This window comes from Ambystoma mexicanum, chromosome 7q, assembly GCF_040938575.1.
Source record: "Ambystoma mexicanum isolate Mex_15411 chromosome 7q, UKY_AmexF1_1, whole genome shotgun sequence".
Taxonomy (NCBI): Eukaryota; Metazoa; Chordata; class Amphibia; order Caudata; family Ambystomatidae; genus Ambystoma; species Ambystoma mexicanum.
Window position 1 is genome coordinate 705,271,191 of NC_090941.1, and position 20,184 is coordinate 705,291,374.

At 48.7% G+C, this 20,184-nt stretch overlaps 1 protein-coding gene across 2 annotated transcripts in view; it reads left to right on the top strand.

Annotated features, from left to right (window-relative positions):
• The window catches only part of ZDHHC20 (zinc finger DHHC-type palmitoyltransferase 20), a 1,413,520-nt gene extending 1,395,758 nt beyond the window's left edge, over positions 1-17,762 (top strand). The window contains exon 13 of one of the 2 annotated variants that reach the window (XM_069640342.1): positions 15,767-17,762. The gene's annotated coding sequence lies outside the window, so the exon portion shown is untranslated. The remainder of the gene's footprint in view (positions 1-15,766) is intronic. The other variant, XM_069640341.1, reaches the window with a different exon arrangement.
• Positions 17,763-20,184: the final 2,422 nt, after the last annotated feature.

Here is a 20,184-nt window from a genome sequence, read left to right on the forward strand (position 1 = left end):
AAAGGATGTTCTGCTTTAATGTTACAAAGCTAGCCCTACACGCATACCTGGAACTTTTCTCCCGCTCTTACTGAGTTTGTCAATTTATCTCCAGCACGATAAAGCAACTAATTCCTTGTTGTCTTGCTAAGAAGCCTGCCCTAAGTCTTGCAAAATTGTATGCCCTTGAACTCAAGGTACTGAATGAGAATCACTCCCTTGAAAGGAAATGGTGCCATTATTACAACGTTGCAGCCGTGGCACTCTATAGAGATCACTTACACAAATGTAAAGAAGCCATTCTGTCGGGGCATGGCTTGCGGCGCCAGCAATGCGGACGCCTCGTTAAGAGCTCCGTGGGACGCCCGGGACAAAACCCTTCAATGCCCGCCTATACAGCTTGATCTCGGCCCGGAGACATCACGAGGAGCGGAATCTCCCCTGAGGCGGACACTCAAACGCCAGGCAAAATTGGAAAATCCTGCCTGAGCAAACTTTAAATTGACGAGCGGCGCCGAGGCCGGGCCCTCGGATCCAAGATGGCAGCCTCCTAACAGCGACAACCCAGGGGTTGGAGGCTGTGGGCCCAGAGACGCTTCTCAGGCGATCATCCACCCCGTCCCCAACAGAAAGCAGTCCCGGACCCCACACCCGCCCGCTGAGAGGCCCTGACAGCACACTTGCCAGGCAATCGGCCGGGGGAACCAGCATTGTCCCTGGACCCAGAGGCAGTGGTCTCGCGGACCGCGAAGAGCCGGGAGAGCTCCGCGGCAGACACCCGGCTTTGACGTCGCCTTTCCATGCACGAACTTGGAGTCAGCGGGGGTGGAGTCGCCCCCGCCTGCACACCCCCGGAGTGCTGCGGAACTCCGTGGCCTCCATTCCGGTGAGTCGGGGGGGGGGGGGGGGAGGAGCCTGCCCCTCTGTTCGCCGGCGGCGCTGCTGGGTAGCGGGGGGTCGGCGCAGACTCCCGCTCCTCTTGCTGAGGGTCGCCGCAGGCGGGCAGAGTGGCTCACACCTCCGGGTGTGACGGGGAGGACTGTACCCACCTGCGACCACTTTAGCATCCGCCATGGACGATTCTTGGAGCTGACCCGGGGAGGAGAGAGGGAACTGGTAGCACGCACAGCAGCAAGCACAACCCCATCTGGGCCTATTCAGCTCACCGCAGCAGAGCACCTACTGAACTGGGGCAGCCCCCTGAGGCTAAACAACTGCCTTGAGAGGCCCGCTGCTGACCCACGCGCATACCCACCAGTTCACTCAATGCCCTCCAGCAGAGCCCGCCCATACAGACAGCATTAGAGGGCCATAAGGATACAGCGCCGGCCCTATCCCTTCCCCCAACCTGGATCCAGCGCCCCAGACCAGACCCCCACGAACACCGCTGAGGGGACCACCTGGGTGACCCACCCCCATCCTATCAAGGAAGCCGGTGGGACTAGGAGCTACCAACGCGATTGGGCCTGCCCAGGCTGGGCCTCCCTCTTTCGGGAACCTCCAGAGAGGCCCCGCTCACCCAGCCGCAGTGAAAGAGGCCCCTCGGCTGACTCCATCATCCCTACCGCTCGACATAACCTGTGAACACATCTTAAAGAGGCGGCAACGACCCGGGTAACAGAATGTCCGGACAGAAAGGCCCTAAATCCGCCGACATAGCTAACTTGCTCCAATTGAAGGAGAAAGCTAAACTGCCGGACCTCCCTCCGACCCTACCCGCCTTACCCACAAGGACCCAAGGGCAATGGGCGACAAAGGAAGACATTCAGGCCCTCCTAGCGGACATAAAATCGGAATTCCGCAGCTGCATGGCTGAAGTCGCTACCAAAATAGACAGCTTGGACACCCGCGTTGAGGAGGTGGAACACAGGGACGGAGACACAGAAGATCAGGTCCTGGAGCATGCAGCCCAGATCGCGGAGCTGCAGCAAAAGATCCAGTCCCTTGGGGATAACGCAGAAACCATACATCGCAAACAAGAGGTCATGGAAAACAGGGCCCGCAGGAACAATATTCGTATCAGAGGGGTCCCTTCATCGGTCCCGGACCAAGCGCTTCCTACCTACATCGGGGACTCTTCCAGGCACTTCTCCCGGACTGTGATAAAACACTCCTGCTGCTCGATCGCACTCGGACTGCGCAGCTGCAGAAACAGCCCTGCGGCGGCCAACCCTGAGGTGATCACCAGAGTCCACTTCTTCTCGACGAAACAGGAGATCATGACAGCAAGCCACTCGCAAGGTGGTCTGACATATCAGGGAATCCTCATACAGCTCTTCCAAGACCTATCCGCTCCCACAGTCCAGCGGCGGAGAGCCCTCCGGCCTCTAAAAACCTTCCTGCAAGAATGGAAAACCAAATACCGCTCTTTACCCTGCTTCGCTGCAGTTTACTTGGGAGGGCCAAACGAGGATAATCCATGCCCTGGAAGAGGCAGGCAACATTATGGGATGCAACCCCTCGACACCCGAGGAGGACACGACCACTTCTCCAAATGCCATAACCCGCAGCTCAACACCAAAGACCCAGCACGTCCGCTGGAGGAAAGTCCCAAGGGGAGGGAAAACTCCCACAGCGCACGACTAGTAACGAAGCAGCAGTTCTTCGGGCCGGACCTTGCACTCTTGGCTCCCGGGCGTCCCACGCAATACCCCCTCCGAGTGGATGGACATTCACTTTGGCCCAATGCCCATCTGGGCCAGTTTGATTACCCCCTGTTCCTCCCTTCCCTTTAGTTGGATGGGGATCGCCCCCAGCCCCCACGGTTATCAAGGCCCGGTTGGCCTTAAGTTGGATACAGTTAAAACTCGGATGCAGCTGAATCACACTGTCATCGGTCCCTTGGGAGACACCCCTGAGCGCAGGACCACCCACCACGCACCTGAATCCTAGCTACGCTTCACCGGCCTCCACCCCAACGCATACCAAACTCCGCTTTAGCTCACTGACGTCGGAGGCTTGAACTCGCCCACAAAGCGCAAATCCATCCTCCGTCGTCTGCAGGACCTTCAGACCTCTGTGGGTTTTCTCCAGGAGACCCACCTCTTAACGGAGGATTCCCATAGGCTACGGTCCTGAGCATTCCCATACAATACGGTCCTGAGCATTCCCATACAATACCTGGCCGCTGGCCCCAACAAAAAAGGCGGCACAGCAATTCTGTTAGCGAAAGGCATCCCCTTTAGGGAAAGGGAGATCCTGCGCAGCCCAGACGACAGATTCGCGGCAGTCAAGGGGGACCTCTACGGGCAGCTTCACATGCTGATCGCCATCTACGCACCGAACGACGGCCAGGAAGCTTTCTACAATACCTTGGAAACCGCCCTGCTCCCCTTTCTCGAGGGCCTGGTGGTTCTGGGAGGGGACTTTAATGGGGTTCCCAACCCCTTGCAGGACAGGTCGGGCCCCCCATCCAGTAGGGATTTCAAGTTAGCTTTGGGCCTCTGCCACCTGTTCAAAACTCTGGATGTGGTGGACACCTGGAGGGTTCTCTACCCGGACACCACGGACTACTCCTTCTCTCACATCCACCGCACCTCCTCTCGAATAAACCTCATCCTGGCTAGCCCACAGCTCCTGCAGTTTACGGACGCCATAGAAATAGGTGCAAGGGCTCTGTCAGACCACGCCCCAATCCTCCTCACCGCAAGGGTCTTCGATCCGGAACGTCGTAAATGGTCCCTATATGAATCGATGCAACATGAAATGGCGGTGCGAGACGCCATAGCTAAGGCCATCAGCAATTACTTTAAAGAAAATCCTCCTGATCTCACCTCTACGGCAACAAGATGGGAAGCCATGAAGGCCGTAATCAGAGGGGAACTAATAGCACAGGCGGCCGCGTACACAAGGAGGCGAACTATGCTCAAGAACCAACTGGAGAGGGACCAAGTGGGAGGCATATAAAGCCCTAGAAAAGAAATGGTCCTCCAGGGCCGCCAGGATGGTCAAGCTGGCTCGCACAAAGCTGGAGGCCCACTACGCCGAGGACACAGCCCAGACCCTGATCCGGACAAAACAGAGCTATTACGCAAACGGCAATAAAGCAAACAAATTCCTGGTGAACAAGCTCGCCAAAATCCGCCGATGGAACCACATCACCGCTCTGAGAGATCCGAAAGGTGGTACCGTATACGGAGACGGTGCGAAACTACGAGTCGCGGCCACCCATCTATCCAACATCCTGACCACAGCTCCCTGTCCACACACCCTTCAGGAGCAATACATAGCAGATGCCCGGCTCCCACATATGTCAGAAGCAGGTAGAGCAGCCCTGGAAGCCCCGATCACAGCCGAGGAGGTGGAGGAAGTAATCAAACATCTGAAATCTAGAGCCCCGGTCCAGACGGCTTCCCACCAAAATTCTACAAACTCTTCTGCCCTCTGCTGATACGCCCAATGACAGAGTTATTCAACTCCTTCCGGGACTCGGGCTCTATCACACCCTCGATGCAAGAATCCACCACTATCCTGCTTCTGATGCCAGGCAAGGGCCCAAAGGAATGCTCATCGTATAGACCGATAGCCCTGCTCAACGTGGACGCTAATGCATACTCAAAGGTCCTAGCCAACAGATTGGCGCAAATCCTCCCATCTATCGTAGACCAGGACCAGGCCGGGTTTATTAGAGGAAGAAGCACTTCAGACAACATCCGCCAAGCGCTTAACCTCATCGAAATTGCAACCCAAGAACATCAAGACATAGCGTCCTGACCTTAGACGCCACTAAAGCATTCGACAGGGTGGAATGGAACTTCATGCGCCTTACCATGGAGGCTTTTCAGATCGGCCCAATATTCCAGAAAATGGTGCTTGCAAATTACAAAGCCCCGAAGACATCAATCCGCCTAAATCAAAAGGCCTCTCCTCCGATCCAGCTTTCATGGGGGACGAGACAAGGCTGCCCGTGCTCACCATTAATTTTTGCTATGGTCATGGAGCCATTCGCCCAGCGCACACGAGCCGACGAGAACATCACTGGCCTAGATATAAATGGCGAACAATTCAAGATCTCCCTATACGCCGAAGATGTGCTGGTCTCCATCACTAACTGTCAATCCTCCCTGCCCGCAATCCTGACCGAGCTAGAGGCGTTCGGGGAAGTGGCTGGATTCCAGGTGAACTACGCCAAATCGGAGGCATTAAGCGTCAACCTAAGCGCTCCCCTCATAGCCAATATCCAGGCCCTCTGCCTGCTAGCATGGAGCTCCTCCTCAAGAGCTTACCTGGATATCCGCCTCACGGCAGACCCGAAACAGCTATATATTCCCCCCGTTATTCAAGGAACTGGAAGAAGACCTCCGAAGATGGGACAAGCAAGAGATTTCGCTATTGGGGCGGGTCACAAGATGTAAAATGAACCTGCTGCGGAGGCTGTTGTACATGTGCTCCGCTCTCCCAGCCCCCCCCCCCCCCAAAGAAGGCCTTGGAACAGCTTCAAAAGAAACAAGCGAAAGGCCGCAGAGCCAGAATTCCTATGAAGGTCATGACGGGAGCCGCGAAATGGGGCGGCCTTGGCCTCCCCAACCTGATGAATTACTTCCTGTTGGCCCAGTTGGCAAGCGCAGCGGCCTGGTCGAATCCGGAGACCCCCCCAAATGGTCCCACGTGGAGCAATCCAGATGCCAGCCACAGCTACACTCCATGTTACATACCCCGGGACCACGCCGAAACCAAGGACCGCAAATGTTAGCAAACACCAAAGCGACCCTTGAGGCATGGGCCTGGGTCCGCCAGAGGAGGAAGATTCCCAAGACCCCAGGTCCGCTCTCTCCGGTCACCGGGAACCCTGACTTCAAACCAGGCATGGAGTCAGCCCGCTTCCGCCGATGGACCAAAGGTGGCCTGCGAACCCTCTCTCAACTATACGAAGCCAACAATCCACTTAGTTGAAACCGGACTTTGCATTCCTCAAAGCTAACAGAAGGAGAGAGGTTTACATACATCCAACTCCGACACTGGATCTCGCAGCCTGCGGTCCGTCGGGGGGGCCACCCGGGACCTCCACCCTCCTGAACTGGCTATGGCAGAAACCACAGGTCGAGGTTGGATCACTAAACTGTACCAACTCCTCCAGGAAGACATGCTCGTGATCAGACCGCCATACATGTCTGGATGGGAGGCAGACATAGGACATCCCATAGAAGATCAAACATGGGTGGAGATATGGTCCAGGATCAGCTCAACGTCCAGATGCGTAACCAATAAGGAGTGCGCCCTGAAGCTCTTGCACCGGTGGTACTATTCACCAGCCTGCCTGCACTACTGTAACGCTGAAGTTGACCCGAGCTGCTGGAGACGATGCGGCGCACGAGGAACCTTTTTTCACATGTGGTGGGGGTGCCAAATAGTGCAGTCCTTCTGGAGGGACATCCTGCAGATCATCGAAGACATCACTCGCTGCCGACTCCCGATGGACCCAGAGACAATCTTGCTTGGGGTGCTGAATCCAGACTGCTATCCCAGAATGGGCCGAACGGCCAAATTGCTCACACAGCTACTGCTAGCAGCCAAAATCATGGTGGCAAGGAAATGGAAGACTCAGGAGGGCCTGTTGTTGGCCCTCTGGTGGATAAAGGTCTGGGAGGTCCTGGTGGCGGAGAAGGTCACAGCGGCAAAGGAAGGGGCCCTTCTTCGCTTCACTGATTGCTGGGCTCCAGTATTGGACTACCACTCCCGCTTCCCGGCTTTAACGTTTCAACCTCGCCTTGTAGCGAACTTTCTGGGTCCTCGGAGCCCTGCTGGGTCCCCTACCCATCAGGACACCCCAAACTGAATGGTTGGGGGGGTGGGGGGCTGAGGGAGGCGGGCACAGGGCAAATTCCCGACATATTGAACGTAAGAAGAATCCTGTGGACTCATGTGATGCACTGATAATGCTGTAACCGAAATAAAGTTGTTAAAAAAAAAAAAGCCACTCTGTCTAGAAAAATAACATACTAGTTTATTGAGGATCAACAGCTCTTATCTGATTCCCCCCTCCCACACCCTCTTCCATTGAACCCTGCAATTGCTTCGGGAGATGTCCCCCTTGCTTTTAAGCAAGCCTGAATCCTTCCACTTTTTTGAAATAAAATCAATTTACTGACAGTACCTAGTTGGCCCATATCCTTGCTTCCCTTTTTGGCCAAAATCATCAAACGCACTGTTACTCTTAAAACGTGTGACTAATAGAATCATATTTTGTTGATCCACAGCAAGCAGGCATCTCTCTGGTTGAGGCACTGAATCTCTCAATCTTGTGCCTCACTGATGACTGTGATTGACAATGGTGTCCCTTGTTCTTTTGGCTGCATTAGGTACAATTGACTATCCAGTGCCACTAGTTAGCCTCAAAAGCATTAATGTATTGCCTTGGAATGACTTCATCTTTTCTACTAATCGTACTATGTTTATGATGCTCCTCTAATTCTCATGTGGATTGCCACAGGGATCCTCCCTGTCTTGTATATTCAAGGTTTAACAGGATAGAATGACATGGTTTATCCATGTCTTCGATCCTATTGAACGTTTGCATCTGTCTTGTCGCCAAAGATTAACATACCATGTAGCTTGTAGGAGTTTTGTGCTCACAACAAAATGTTGCAAAATGTGGCATTTTCAAATGAGTGCAAAATTCCAGAATCAGCGTTAAAAGAAAGGTGCAGAAGTTGTAATTGTACTTATCTGCCACTCATTTTAATTAGTCAAAAGCCCATTGAATATCAATTTATGCTATGTGAACCTCTAAAGGGTCTAAGTTCAAAAACCCGTACATCATTTAAATTAAAAACATAACCCATGTAAGGAGGCACTATATAAACATCAGCAATGGATTTCTTGGTTAGTAGTTATTACTAATTTAATTAAGTATAAATGCTGCAATATTTGCAAATTTGTGCTGTAATATTTATTTTTTGCTGCTGCAAACTTTTGAAGTAAATGCCACCATATCCTGGGGGCCGGGGGCTGCTTATATACTCACATGGGCTTTGCTTTTACCGTATGCTGACAACACCCTGATCTTCCTTCCTTCAGAATGGATGGTTATGCTACCTTTACTGACACTACCTTTTGGACAGATCTATCAGCTGTCAATAGTTGGATGAGCATTAACTGGCTCATATTAAAGTCTGAAAGAGGTGATTGTGGGTAGGTCGTGAAGTTGTCTGGCACTCTCCTACTTCGGGCCTGAGTATGGTGATATGTCCCACCCATGTGCATCTTGGGTCAAGAACCTAGGCTTTAAAATAGATTTTATGCTCGCTCTCCCCAAATTAATGCACAATTCAATAACTTCCCTAAATTCCCACCATTCCTCCCTGCCCCTCATCAATCAATGCCATCTCTGCCTCTAAATACCCAAAGCTGACTGATTCTCAGGGAAGTAAATCCATCCCTGTGTTCCCTCCAGCACTATGCGCTCCAGTTTGAAAAAGAAAAGAGCAATGGGGTCCAGTTACTCTGCGCTTGCCCCTCAACTCTCCCTCTTGCAACCCATTCACTGCCCACCCTTATGGCTTTAAGGGAGGCCCTGTAACCTGTGTGCTGGCCCCTGCAATTAATATTGTCTTAGCGCTAAGAAAGTTATGGGTGACTGCATGCTCTACAAAGTCTGTATACATAAACCCTTGCCTATTTTCTCATGGTACGCGAATAGACTCAGAAAATATATGTACTTATCTGCAAAGTTCAGTCAGACATAGGGTTAGAAACAGATATAGAAGGTCAGGAACAAAATGTGAATGAGCAGTAGGAAGAAGGAACCTTCTCCAGCATGGGGTCTGGCATGGATTCACATGCTCATGAATATTTCCGTCGTCGGGCTGGGAATCCTCAGTAAATGAAAAAAGTTTCACTTTCACCTATTTCTCCTTTAAACCAATCACTGTCCTCTGGGTCATACTGCCCCATCCAATGACAGTCCTCTCCCTAAGCCCCTCCTCTGGCAGCCATCTTCAGATTTTTACTGCATGCTTCAGTGTTGGGAGTCCTCGAGTTTACTCTGTGAACTACTTCTGTGTTTTTTCGTGTTTTAGACAGGAAAAAGGTTCTATTTTTGTACCTAAAGAGTCTGTGTGCTCTCTTCTCCATCTGCCGACATCAGGGATCCGTTGTCTGTGAATTCCAGCCCCCCTCAAGGGTGAGGATAGTCGAAGATTCCAGAAGGCCATCTGGCCTACTTCGCGCCCTCTGACCATGACGGAGTAGAAAGAGGGAAGGTCCCTCTTCAAGCCCTGCACCAAATGCGGGCTACGGAATGGGTTTGTTGAAGACAAGCGCCTGCAATGTCTCTACTGCCTGCACCCAGACCATAATGCGGTGGAGTGCGAGATATGCCTTGGGTTTTCCAAGAAGACGATGGACAGACACAGTAGGCTGGCGGCATGGCTGAACGTCGGGCCTCTGCCCTGTGCTCTGAGCAGGGTCATGCCTCACCCAGGACCGACCAAACCGAGGAGCAGTCTTCAAAGTCCTTTGAGGGCGCCTCATCCGTGGGGGCCCAAGACAAGGCCAAGAACTGCAAGTCTGAGTCCACTGGGTTTACAGCGGAAGCGTGTCCCAAGGTGGACAGAGTATGATCCACATGACCCTCTGCCTCCATTGCTAGCCGGCAATCAAGCTCCTCCTGGAAAAGGAAATCATCTAACCCGGCTAAACTGCAGGAGAAGTCAGCGAAGCCACGGACGGAGGTGAAAAAGGGTGAACAGCCCAAGCAGGCCCAATCGCCACAGGATAAGACTTTGTCGACGATAGTTGGTGGCGGCTGCTATCATGACTGCTAAGGCAGCAGACCCTGTGAAAGTAGCCCCCGCAGCTCAGAAGGTATCCCTGCCCCCAAGTTGCAACACTGCTGCATTAACTTTGGCAAAGTCTACTGGCACGCCGGAAGAGAGTAAACTGGCTCAGGCCCTGGTTCAAGCCCTGCAGGGGGAAGCGGTGGGGGGGGGGGGCATGAGCCCTCACAGGCTGTGGGCCAAGCCATGGAGGTCTCGTCCACGGGGACCAGGAGTTCTTGCACATAGTCAACGAGAACGTGGAAGAGGGCGGCGGCGCGGGCCTCATGTTCTGATCCTGCCAGCTCAGCCGAGGGATGTGTCTCTGGATATTCTGTTGACCCTTCAGACCTTGGTGTCAGAGATCCAGAAGAGGATGCCCCCGGGCCCGATTATGGTGGTACCCCAGTCTTTTATTGGGTGCCGGGCTCCGCACCCAAGTGCTTGAGGTTGCAACCATCGCCGGATTCTGTGGTATCGGCAGCTGCGAGGAAACTGTCGACTAACCTGTCTTCGTTGTCTTTGGTCCCTCCAGACAGCGAGGGGAAGATGGATGCCATAGGAAGGAAAATGATTTATACTGCGGTGTCCATTATCAAGGCGGCCAAAGCACTGGCGATCCTAGCCAGGTACGACAGGAAGCTAAGGTACAAGCTGGGGCCTATTCTGGAGCACCTCCCAGACGATGAGGATGAAGGCAATCGCTATTTTCCAGGAGGGGGAAGTAGCATCTGATCACAACATTACAGTGGCGTTGGACGTCGCCGACACGGGCTTCCGGCAGATGGGAACGGTGTCTGTCTTCGTCGACCAGGTTGGATGAAGGCCACGAATTTCCGGCAGGAGGTCCATGCAAAGGTGTTGGACATGCCCTTTCGGAGAGAACTTGTTTGGGAAGGTCGTCGAGTCCCTCCAGGCCATCAAGGCGGATACGGAGACAGCCCGTTCCCTGGGCACTCTCCAGCAGCATTGCTCTTCTTTTCGCTCTTCCAGGGGAAAGTCTAGCAGGTTTGCCAAAGGTTTCTCCTCTTAGTACCATCACCCCTCCAGATCCACGACTCAGGAAGCCTACAGAGGCCATTCCCAGGCCTACGGTAGCAGAGGACAGCGTTACCTGCAGGGCAGGACGCTGGCTCTGAAATGGGCCTGAACCAGCCGGGATGTCTGGGGGACCCCCACACGTGCACACTGGTGGGGGCCGGCTGACTAAGTTCGTCGGCGAGTGGAAGAAGATCACCGCAGACAGATGGGTGCTGGACGCTCTTGCCCAGGGGCATACCCTGGAGTTTCAACACAGGTGTCCGCGGGTCCCTCGGATTACCTGTCCGGAACAGCACATCCCTCAGCTCCTGGAAGAGGTGCGGGCCATGCTGGTAAAAGGGGCAATAGAGCTATTTCCCCAACTGTTCCGGTGCTCTGGCCCCTCCTAGACTTGCGACGTCTCAACAAATACTTGAAGTCCCAAAAATTCAGGATGGTCATGTTGCAACACGTGCGCAGCAAACTGGAGGAAGGAGACTTCTTGATGTCGCAGGACCTGGAGGATGCCTATTTCCACGTCCCCATTCACAAGAAACACCAGAAGTTTCTGTGTTTTGTAGTATAGGGTCAGCACTACCAGTTCAAGGCTTAGCTTTTCGGAATTGAATTCGGCCCTCCGACTGTTCACAAAATGCCTGGCACAGTTGGAAGCCAATCTACGTCTACGGGTCGTACACATATACGCGTACCTAGACTGGCTCATCCGGGTCCGCTCGCAGGAGTTGGCCGTCAGATACAGAGGCAACAGTCCAGCTAATGATGGATCTATCCAAAGTCCTGCTTAACACCATCATAGAACGCTCTGTTCTTAGGGGCCAGACTCAATACGGTATCGTGCCTGGCATCACCCTCAGAGGAGAGGGCAGCAGCCATTCATGGGAGGGTGCAGCGGCTGTTGTCGATGAAAACCGCCACGGTGCGGACCATCAAGTCGTTGCTTGGCATGATGTTGTTGTGCATCTACTACATCCAGCTCTGCAGGTTGCACGTGCGACCCCTTCAGGAGTTGCTGGATACAGGTGTCCGGAAGATTCGTGGACAAGATCCCGATCGACTAGGAGTTCCGTTGGGTGATAGGGTGGTGGGGCGTCCGCTCCAGCATCACCTGGGTCACTGGGTTTTAAAACCTTCCATACCCAAAGATGGTCACCACGGATGCTTCCCTGGAAGGCTGGGGATCCCACACCAGACGTCTGCATGCCAGAGGCCTGTGGCAGCCAGAGGAAAAGGATCTTCATATCAACATCCTGGAGCTACGACGGGCAGTGTTCTGGGCACTCAAGTTTGTACTTCCGTCTCCGAAGGGCAAGGTGGTGAGGATGTTCAGACAACAACACCGCCATGTTCTACATCAGGAAACTGGGGGCACTCGATCCCCAGCGCTCTCCAAGGAAGCGCAGGACCTGTGGTGGTGGGCCATCGGACAAGAGATGTTCAATGTCCCTCTTCACCTGGCCGGAGTCAAGAACACCATCGCAGACTCCCTTAGCAGAGAATTGCACTCCTGCCACGAATGAGAACTTCGGCAGGATCAGGTGGACCACATAGGGCAGGCCCCAGATCGATCTGTTTGCAGCCTCAGCAAACTGCTAATGGCAGAGGTTTGCCAGCAGATTCCACCAACCGAGGAGCCTCGGGGACACGTTCTCCTTCCCGTGGGAAGGGATGTTTCTGTACGCATTTCCTCCGTTGCCTCTCCTGCTACGTGGTGTCAACACACTCCGTGCCAATGCAGGATGATACTTATCACCCCAGCATGGCTGAAGCAGATTTGGTATCCGGACCTTCTTAGCCTGTCCACGTCACCTCCGGTCAAGCTGCCAGTGGTTCCGGATCTTCTCACCAGAGGAGGCACAATCCTTCATCACAACCCAGCATCACTGAACCTGAGGGCTTGGTTCCTGCAGCCCTAGAGTTTGGAGGATATGAGTTGTCTGTGGAATGCAGGGAGGTCGACCAAGGCCAGGGCGTTGTCGACTTTGAAGTGCTACGGTCACAATTGGAAGCGTTTCGCTACGTGCTCCCGGTCTCTGAAGATTTCCCCACTGAGGGTCACAGCCTTGCAGATTCTTCCATACTTGATATCCTTGGCTATGGCCGGACTGGCGCATGCCTCCATTAAGGTACATCTGGCGGCTATCTCCCGTTTCACTTTGGTCTCATCGACTAGTCCAGGAATTCCTCAAAGGACTTTTTTCGATCTTTCCCACTGGTGAAGGCTCCTTCCCCAGCGTGGAAACGCAGCGTGGTGCTGATGAGGCTCATGGGTAGGCCCCCTTCGTACCTATACATCAGGCCCCTCTCAAGTTCCTCTCATGGAAAACTGCTTTCCTTGTGACCATCAAATCTGCCAGAAGGATAGGGGAGATACAGGCCCTATCCTGCAAGCAACCATACTTGACTTTCCACATATCGAGGGTGGTGCTGCGGACGCACCCCTCTTTCATGCTGAAGGTTCCTTTGGAATTCCACCTCAACAAGCCTTTGGTGTTACCTGTTTTTTTCCCCCAAAGCCTTCATCACCAGCTGAAAGGGCCTTGCACTCGCTGGACGTTGCTTGTGCCTTGATGTTCTACGTGACATGCACAGAGAGTTTTCAGAAGACTTCACAACTGTTTGTGAACTTTGATCCTGTGAACCATGGGGAAGGCCTTGTCCAAGGCTTCCATTTCAAGGTGGCTTTCCGGCTGCATCACGCACTATCATAGTTTTGCGAACCGACCGTTGCCCGGCCTTCTGAGAGCCCACTCCACCGAAGCGATCGCTGCGACGACGGTGTTCCTGTCTGGTGTGCCCCTGCTCGACATCTGCCGGGCTGCTATGTGGTGGTCCATGCACACCTTCACGAAGTTCTACTGTGTCAACAGGGATTGCAGGGGAGTCTGTTCCAGAGGTAAGAGTTAATGGCTTCTGTTGAGCCTTGCCACCTTCCCTGGTTGTGTAATGTTGTACTGCCATGTATTTGTTATTCATGAGCATGTAAATCCATGCCACACCCCATGCTGGAGAAGGAACAAGTTACTTACCTGTAACTATTGTTCTCCAGCGTGGATTCACATGCGAACCCTCCCTCCGACCCCTCTGATGCTCTTCTTGGTCATACTGCCACTTTACGTGCTTACCATATCTGAAGATGGCTGCCAGAGGAGGGGGCGTAGGGAGAGGGCTGTAATTGGGTGGGGGCAGGATGGCAGTATGCCCCAGAGGACAGTGATTGGTTTAAAGGAGAAATACAGTTTGTAAATAAAAGTAAAACTGTTTTTTCTTTTACCATGGATATTCATGAGTAAGTAACTTGTTCCTTATTGGTTCGCTTTCAGAGATCAGTTCTATTAAATGGGTGTATTTTACCCTAGCAATGCCATATACTGATCTCAAGATGATGGATGGCTTCTGGTGGTAAACTTCATGCAGTATAAAAGTCTAAATTAGTAAATGGTTTTAAAGAGGACGTTTCACATTTGTTCACTTTTTTTCCAAGACACATTTTGTTTTTATTAGATTCTACGAGTAGTCATTAAAGATGCCGGAGCATCACTTCACATTATAAACTACTAATCCCCAATAAACTTGACCCTCCTGCCCCCCTAACTGAGTTGTATAACATGCACATTGACACGCATCTTTCATATATATAGTCCCACATCACCGAGTTGGAGGGCACAATTGAGTATAGTCTTTAAATTTACATTCCGTGTGATTTAGTGAAGCGCATCTGCCGGACTACTGGAGTGTTCAGGAGTTGGTCTCATCTTCGCTGTCTTAAGTGTTCAATAGGTATGCACGCATTGGGGCCCAAATGTCCTTAGGTCTGCACACCGCCGACACGGATCAAACGTATTGTTCTTCATTCTCTTGTACATACATTAAGTCTTTCAACCAGGTCTTGTGATTTGTGGCTGTTTTAGCTTTCCAGGCCTGCAGTATGTTCCTCTTAGCGACTGCCCCTGCGATGGCTACAAACCGACGGATCTTAATTGGTGCCTTGCCAGCGGCGTTGCCGGTATAGGAAGCCCGGCGATGGCACTGACTGTCGCGGCAACACACTAAGGGAATGTGCGGTTGGCTTGCTGGTAGAGACCATAAGAGGACAATAAGTATACTTTATGTTGGACCCTTTCATACCCAGTCAGCGAACGTATATTAAGATTTCTTATCACATCTATGTACACACGTGTGTTTTTCATTGTAATCTTGTGTCACTCTAACCTATAATGTCAAAGAGATGGTTAAAAAAAAAATGATGCCGGAGCAAGGTACTCAACCCTAATTTCAATCATGCGCAATCCGGGCAAATAGTTCATCAAAAGTACTCCAATACTAGTCTGTCAAATCATCTGCCACCCAGTGCACGTTGGAATGGGGGTTTGCTTTACTTTTCTTGTCATCTGTACATCCTTGTTTTGCCATCATGAAGTACCTCCGCAGGCCCATATCTATAGCATGTCCTCTTGGCCACACTGCCGTTTTTATAGACATTCACTAAGCAAAATATTCCCCTAAAAATTGAAATTTAGGGATTTTAACTGTGGATTGCAGTACTGTTTCCCAAGGGATGCTTTTCAGGGAGCGATACCTGCTAGTAATAACTGCAATTTTATAACTGAAAACCTTTTTGCGCTCCTTATGTTAATTCAGTTGAAGTTCTTAGTTGACACTTAATCCAAGTGTATCAAGAATATTCTCCTTAAATTGTTTAATTTCTTAATTCAGATTTTTCCATGCAGGCATATTGATGGATAGTATATATAAGGCGTGGGATTTAGGTTTTTCCTGACTTCTTTTATAATCGTGCATATCTTAGGTCTAAGAAGTGGTATATTATGTACAATATTATGCATTGCAGACAAAAAATATTTAGTTGGTGAAAAACAATGTAGAAATACTGTAGAAGGAACCTATTGTCCACCTGATTAGTAGTGCCTTTTAGAAATCATTGTTGAATGCCATATTGATCATTCTTATGCCATTGTTTTTTTTTCTTCATTCAGGGTTCCACAACTCAGTTTGGACTTTACTTCTTCAAATGGCACAGCAGAAGATGCCCAGCTAAAAGGAATGGTACAGATCTGACTGGGAAGATTGGTGGAATTGTGTAGCTTTTTATTTCTTTAATGTAGCAGATGCTTGTAAGGAGAGCATGGTGACTAATGCCTTAAGACTCTTCTTATGCATTTCTACAGCATAATCTAAAAGTATACCCTGCTACAAACCAATGTCCTAATCTGATCCTGTATTGAAAAATGTTTCCATGTTTCCACAGAAGTATCTTAAATCAAATATGTAAATTCATCTAATCTGGAAGTTCACTTGTAGATTAGTTCTGGCTGTAGGTTCTTTCATCACAAGAATTGGGGACATGGCCCAAGCCACATCATTCTTTCAGTATTAAAAGATTGTGCCCTGAAACAAAACTTTTAGCCAGTATGACCAGAAAATAAAACGGTTAAGTAATGGATGCAGATGATTCACCTACTATAAAACGGTATGTCCTTTTAATGTATCACACCGGATCATGCAGAGTCCAAAGAGAAAATCTGCGCCAATGTTTTGGATATTTTTGAATTATGTTTTATTTTTTAATAACTTTTTACTAATGGCATCTTTTTATATTAACCTTGATGTACGAATCAGAGGCACTGCGATTACTTGGTGCAATATAAAGTACATGTTTTACTTGTCAATGTGGTGCAGTACAGAATCGTAAAGTAATTGTCAGTAGCAGGTGCTGCATTAAACCTTGTAAATAGTATAAACATTTTCTGACACAATGGCATTTTGACAGTGAAACAAAGCCCCCCAACAGAAGATTACTTTTTAATTATATGCAAAATACTGTGCAACAAAATCAGTGATAGCAACGTTGAAAACTGTAAATTGCAATTTGATAAAAAAAATGCTCAAATTATTTCGTTCTAATTTTGAAATTACAGATGTGCAATATAGTTAGTTGTTTAATGTCCACTTCCCTCATTCAGTGTGATCAGAAGCTGTCAGTTACTTAATACTTTAGATTGTACTTCAATAATGACTGTTCACAGGAAGGACCATAAAGCAAATGCAGTCTATGCATTAGGTGAATGCAAATGATTTTAAAATGACTTTACCAATGAGTTCTAGACAATTCGTCTGAATGCTTTTCAGTACACAGTCTGATATAACTATACTTTGCTTCATAGGAAAGCAGATTGGGGTCTTGGGGCTCATGCAATGAAGTCCTATGAGGCAGCAGTGGTGCTTCATTCGCCATGGTGGGATTTTATACAGTGTAGTCTGTTCACTTTCTTCAAATATTTGTCTCAATTGGGTTTTGGAATATTCTTTTCACAGACTGCGCTTTTTTAAGAGTTTTATATGCACACTTTCCAATTTGGTTGCTCCAAACGTGGGCTGTAATTGCTGTTAAAAACCTTTGTTCAGCACAAGCTAAAGGCTGCTTATGCATGCACTAACCTTTCCCCCACCTGCCAGAGCCAGCACCTGCTCCAAACCCTTTTTGCCCAAATAAGAAATAGACTTAACTACTCACTAGGAGCTATCACCATGAACTATCACTGCTCTGCATCTCTGCTTCCATATGTTGACACCATTGAAAAGGAAAAGGGGTTTGGATGGAGCATGCTGACTTTCATTTCCATGGTATCCATGTTTGAAGTCGTTTCTTTTTTATTAGCGCAGAAATGGGACACAATCCCCCCATTGCCATTTTTTCACTTAAAAGATGTTTCCTTGTCACCCCTTATGTTAGTCGCGGTACTGCTAATGGCTGTAAAACCTTGGCAGATGGACTTTCATGGCTGAAAATTGCCCTGAGCTGTTTGAAATGGCCCTCGTTTTGCTCAGCAGTTACCACTGACTGGAGTGCTGCTACAGCCCACCTACACAGGCCTCATCACAATATCAGATCTCCATGTTCGCTTTCATGCAGTAGTTTACCTTTTTCAAAATGCTTAGTGTTTTGAAACACCTAATAAAACCTTAATACAACTGGTGTGCTTTATCTAATGTGTTCACACTATTCCATCAGTTAGCTTTTATGAAAATAATACTGCCTCTAGGCAGTTAATGCTTGCTATCTTAAAACCTCTTTGTAAATAACAATACTTATTAACCTATTGCTACGTTTTACAACAATGCACATTTTTGTATTTCACTGCATTAAACAATCAGGTAGCACATAGCTCGGGACGTGCAACCAATGTGTTGGTGGCCATGGGGTGCAAATGCAAACGTGAGCAGGTATGCTGTACAAGGTGGGCACAGCCCTGAGCCCTTGGTAGTATCTGTTGCTTCGATTGGGCTATTAGGAGGTGGTACGGCGCATATGCCCATATCCCCATATCCAGATGTTTTATTCACTGAGAGACTGGCCTCCAAGATCATAAAGTAACTTGTACATCTCCATAAGCCTAAACAAAGCAACAACGTTTATGTAATCATCTAGAGACGTTGCAGATGCAATGTTCAAAGGAAAGCTTGATAGAGGTTCTGGAAAAAAGCAATTAATAAAATGCCCTTTGTGTGTACTTTGGTGCCTTAAATAATTGATATAATCTAAATGCATAGAGCTTTAGAAAGGTTTCTCTTTTGGACCCTTCCAATTTTTGTCTACAAGCAGAACCATTAATAATTTAAGCCTAGTTTAAAATGTAGTTTCTTACATCAAGTGAACAGCAGTAATCCTAAAGTGTTGCCTGGATCACCAATCTAACAACATTTTCAGTACAACACCCTGCAGCTCGGGGAAAAGACGGCTTTTAAAGGCCAGCAAGCACAGGTTAAGAACCAAAGCTAATCAATGGCGGTTAAAGAGGGCTGTGGATCCTAATTACGCTGATGTTTTTAATCGGTGGACTATAGTGCCACTGAGATGCTAAGAGGAAGGGCATGCTTTGTTTAAAATAAACTGTTTGAATCATGAGGAAGTAAACTGTTTACAGTGCACTAGTGCCATCTAGCAAATAGGTTTTCCATCTGAGGGTGATGTCCTGCATTTCAAGCAACTTCATTGGATAGGACACACTGACCAGGTACTAATTGGATTTGATGCTGGCTATGTAGGATGGCAGTTCTAGTCCAAAACATCTGGAGAAAGACGGTTCTAGACTATGCTAGAGGGAACCTTGTTTCTTTGTTTACAAGTCTTCTTGGGTTAAATGTGTGCCCTTCTAGAAGGTAACATATGACCGGTTTTCCTAGAGGTTTTGTCAGATAATCCCTGGACTAAAAATCTATATATTACAAAATGGGTGCTTTACATCGATGCCCCTATGAAACCTATTTCAAAATACGGTTAAAAAAGAGAGCAGATTAATATCGACATTCCATACAATATTATATGAGGAAACAGTAAACCGATTTAGTACAGATTATTTACTATATACATGAATTTACGGAAGCGGCCATTTTCCTGTTTTCAATAAACGACAAGGTGGCTTAGTGAGCATAAGACAACATTGACTTATCAAGGAGAGTGGTAAATCAACTGATTTCAAAATCGTTGATGTTTTGGGGGTGGTTCTTGCTGTCTTCATTTCATAAATGCTTACATTTGTAGGTGCTTTCATGTAAAGACAATCATACATGTAAAAAATATGTACTGTATAACTTTTAAAATAATGTTTGTAGTCTAGACCAGGTTGAAACAAACATAGATTTATAATTATTTGAAATAACTTTTTACCCCAGGGAAAAAAAGTGCATGGGTCATAATTTGTTTCCATTTTAAGTACATCTGGGTTTACCCTTAGTCCGTCTCGATTGCTTGAATATTACAGTATTTACAGTGCATTTATAAACAAACCAACTCCACTGTTTAGGGGTTTGAATGTTTGTAACGGTTAAAGGGGGTACTGCGAACATTTATTCCAAAAATAATTTGAGATTATTTCAGAGTTCATTCCAGTTGTGCATAAATAGGATCATTAAGCTACTTGTTAAAATTACTTTTAACTAAGATGCTGGTCTCTCCAGACTGAGGAGCATGGGCTGTCACTATTCGAGGGTGACACTATTGGGAACAAGGGCAGCAACATAAATACTGCATACCAGGTCTTGAAATGCTTAAGGCAGTGGACTAAAAGATAAACGGTTTCAATGGTGCACCTATTCAGAGCTACAGTATCAGTTGCTTGGATCCGTGTTTATACCACTCCTGAATACTAGATCTGTATGATCAGAAACATGTTAGTGGGCTGCAGTACTCTGGATCCTGTAGAAGAGCCAAAATCTGTATCCTAGACTACTCCACACTTCTGAACAGATAAGAGTGCTGTATTCGTTAAGCTTAGCTTGCAACAAAGAGGTCTTTCAATCTTAGGGAAAGTTAATATTAAAAACATGTATTTCAAATTGCCACTAAAACAACGGTTTTATTAATTAACGTTTACTATATTTTGGGGAACAATAA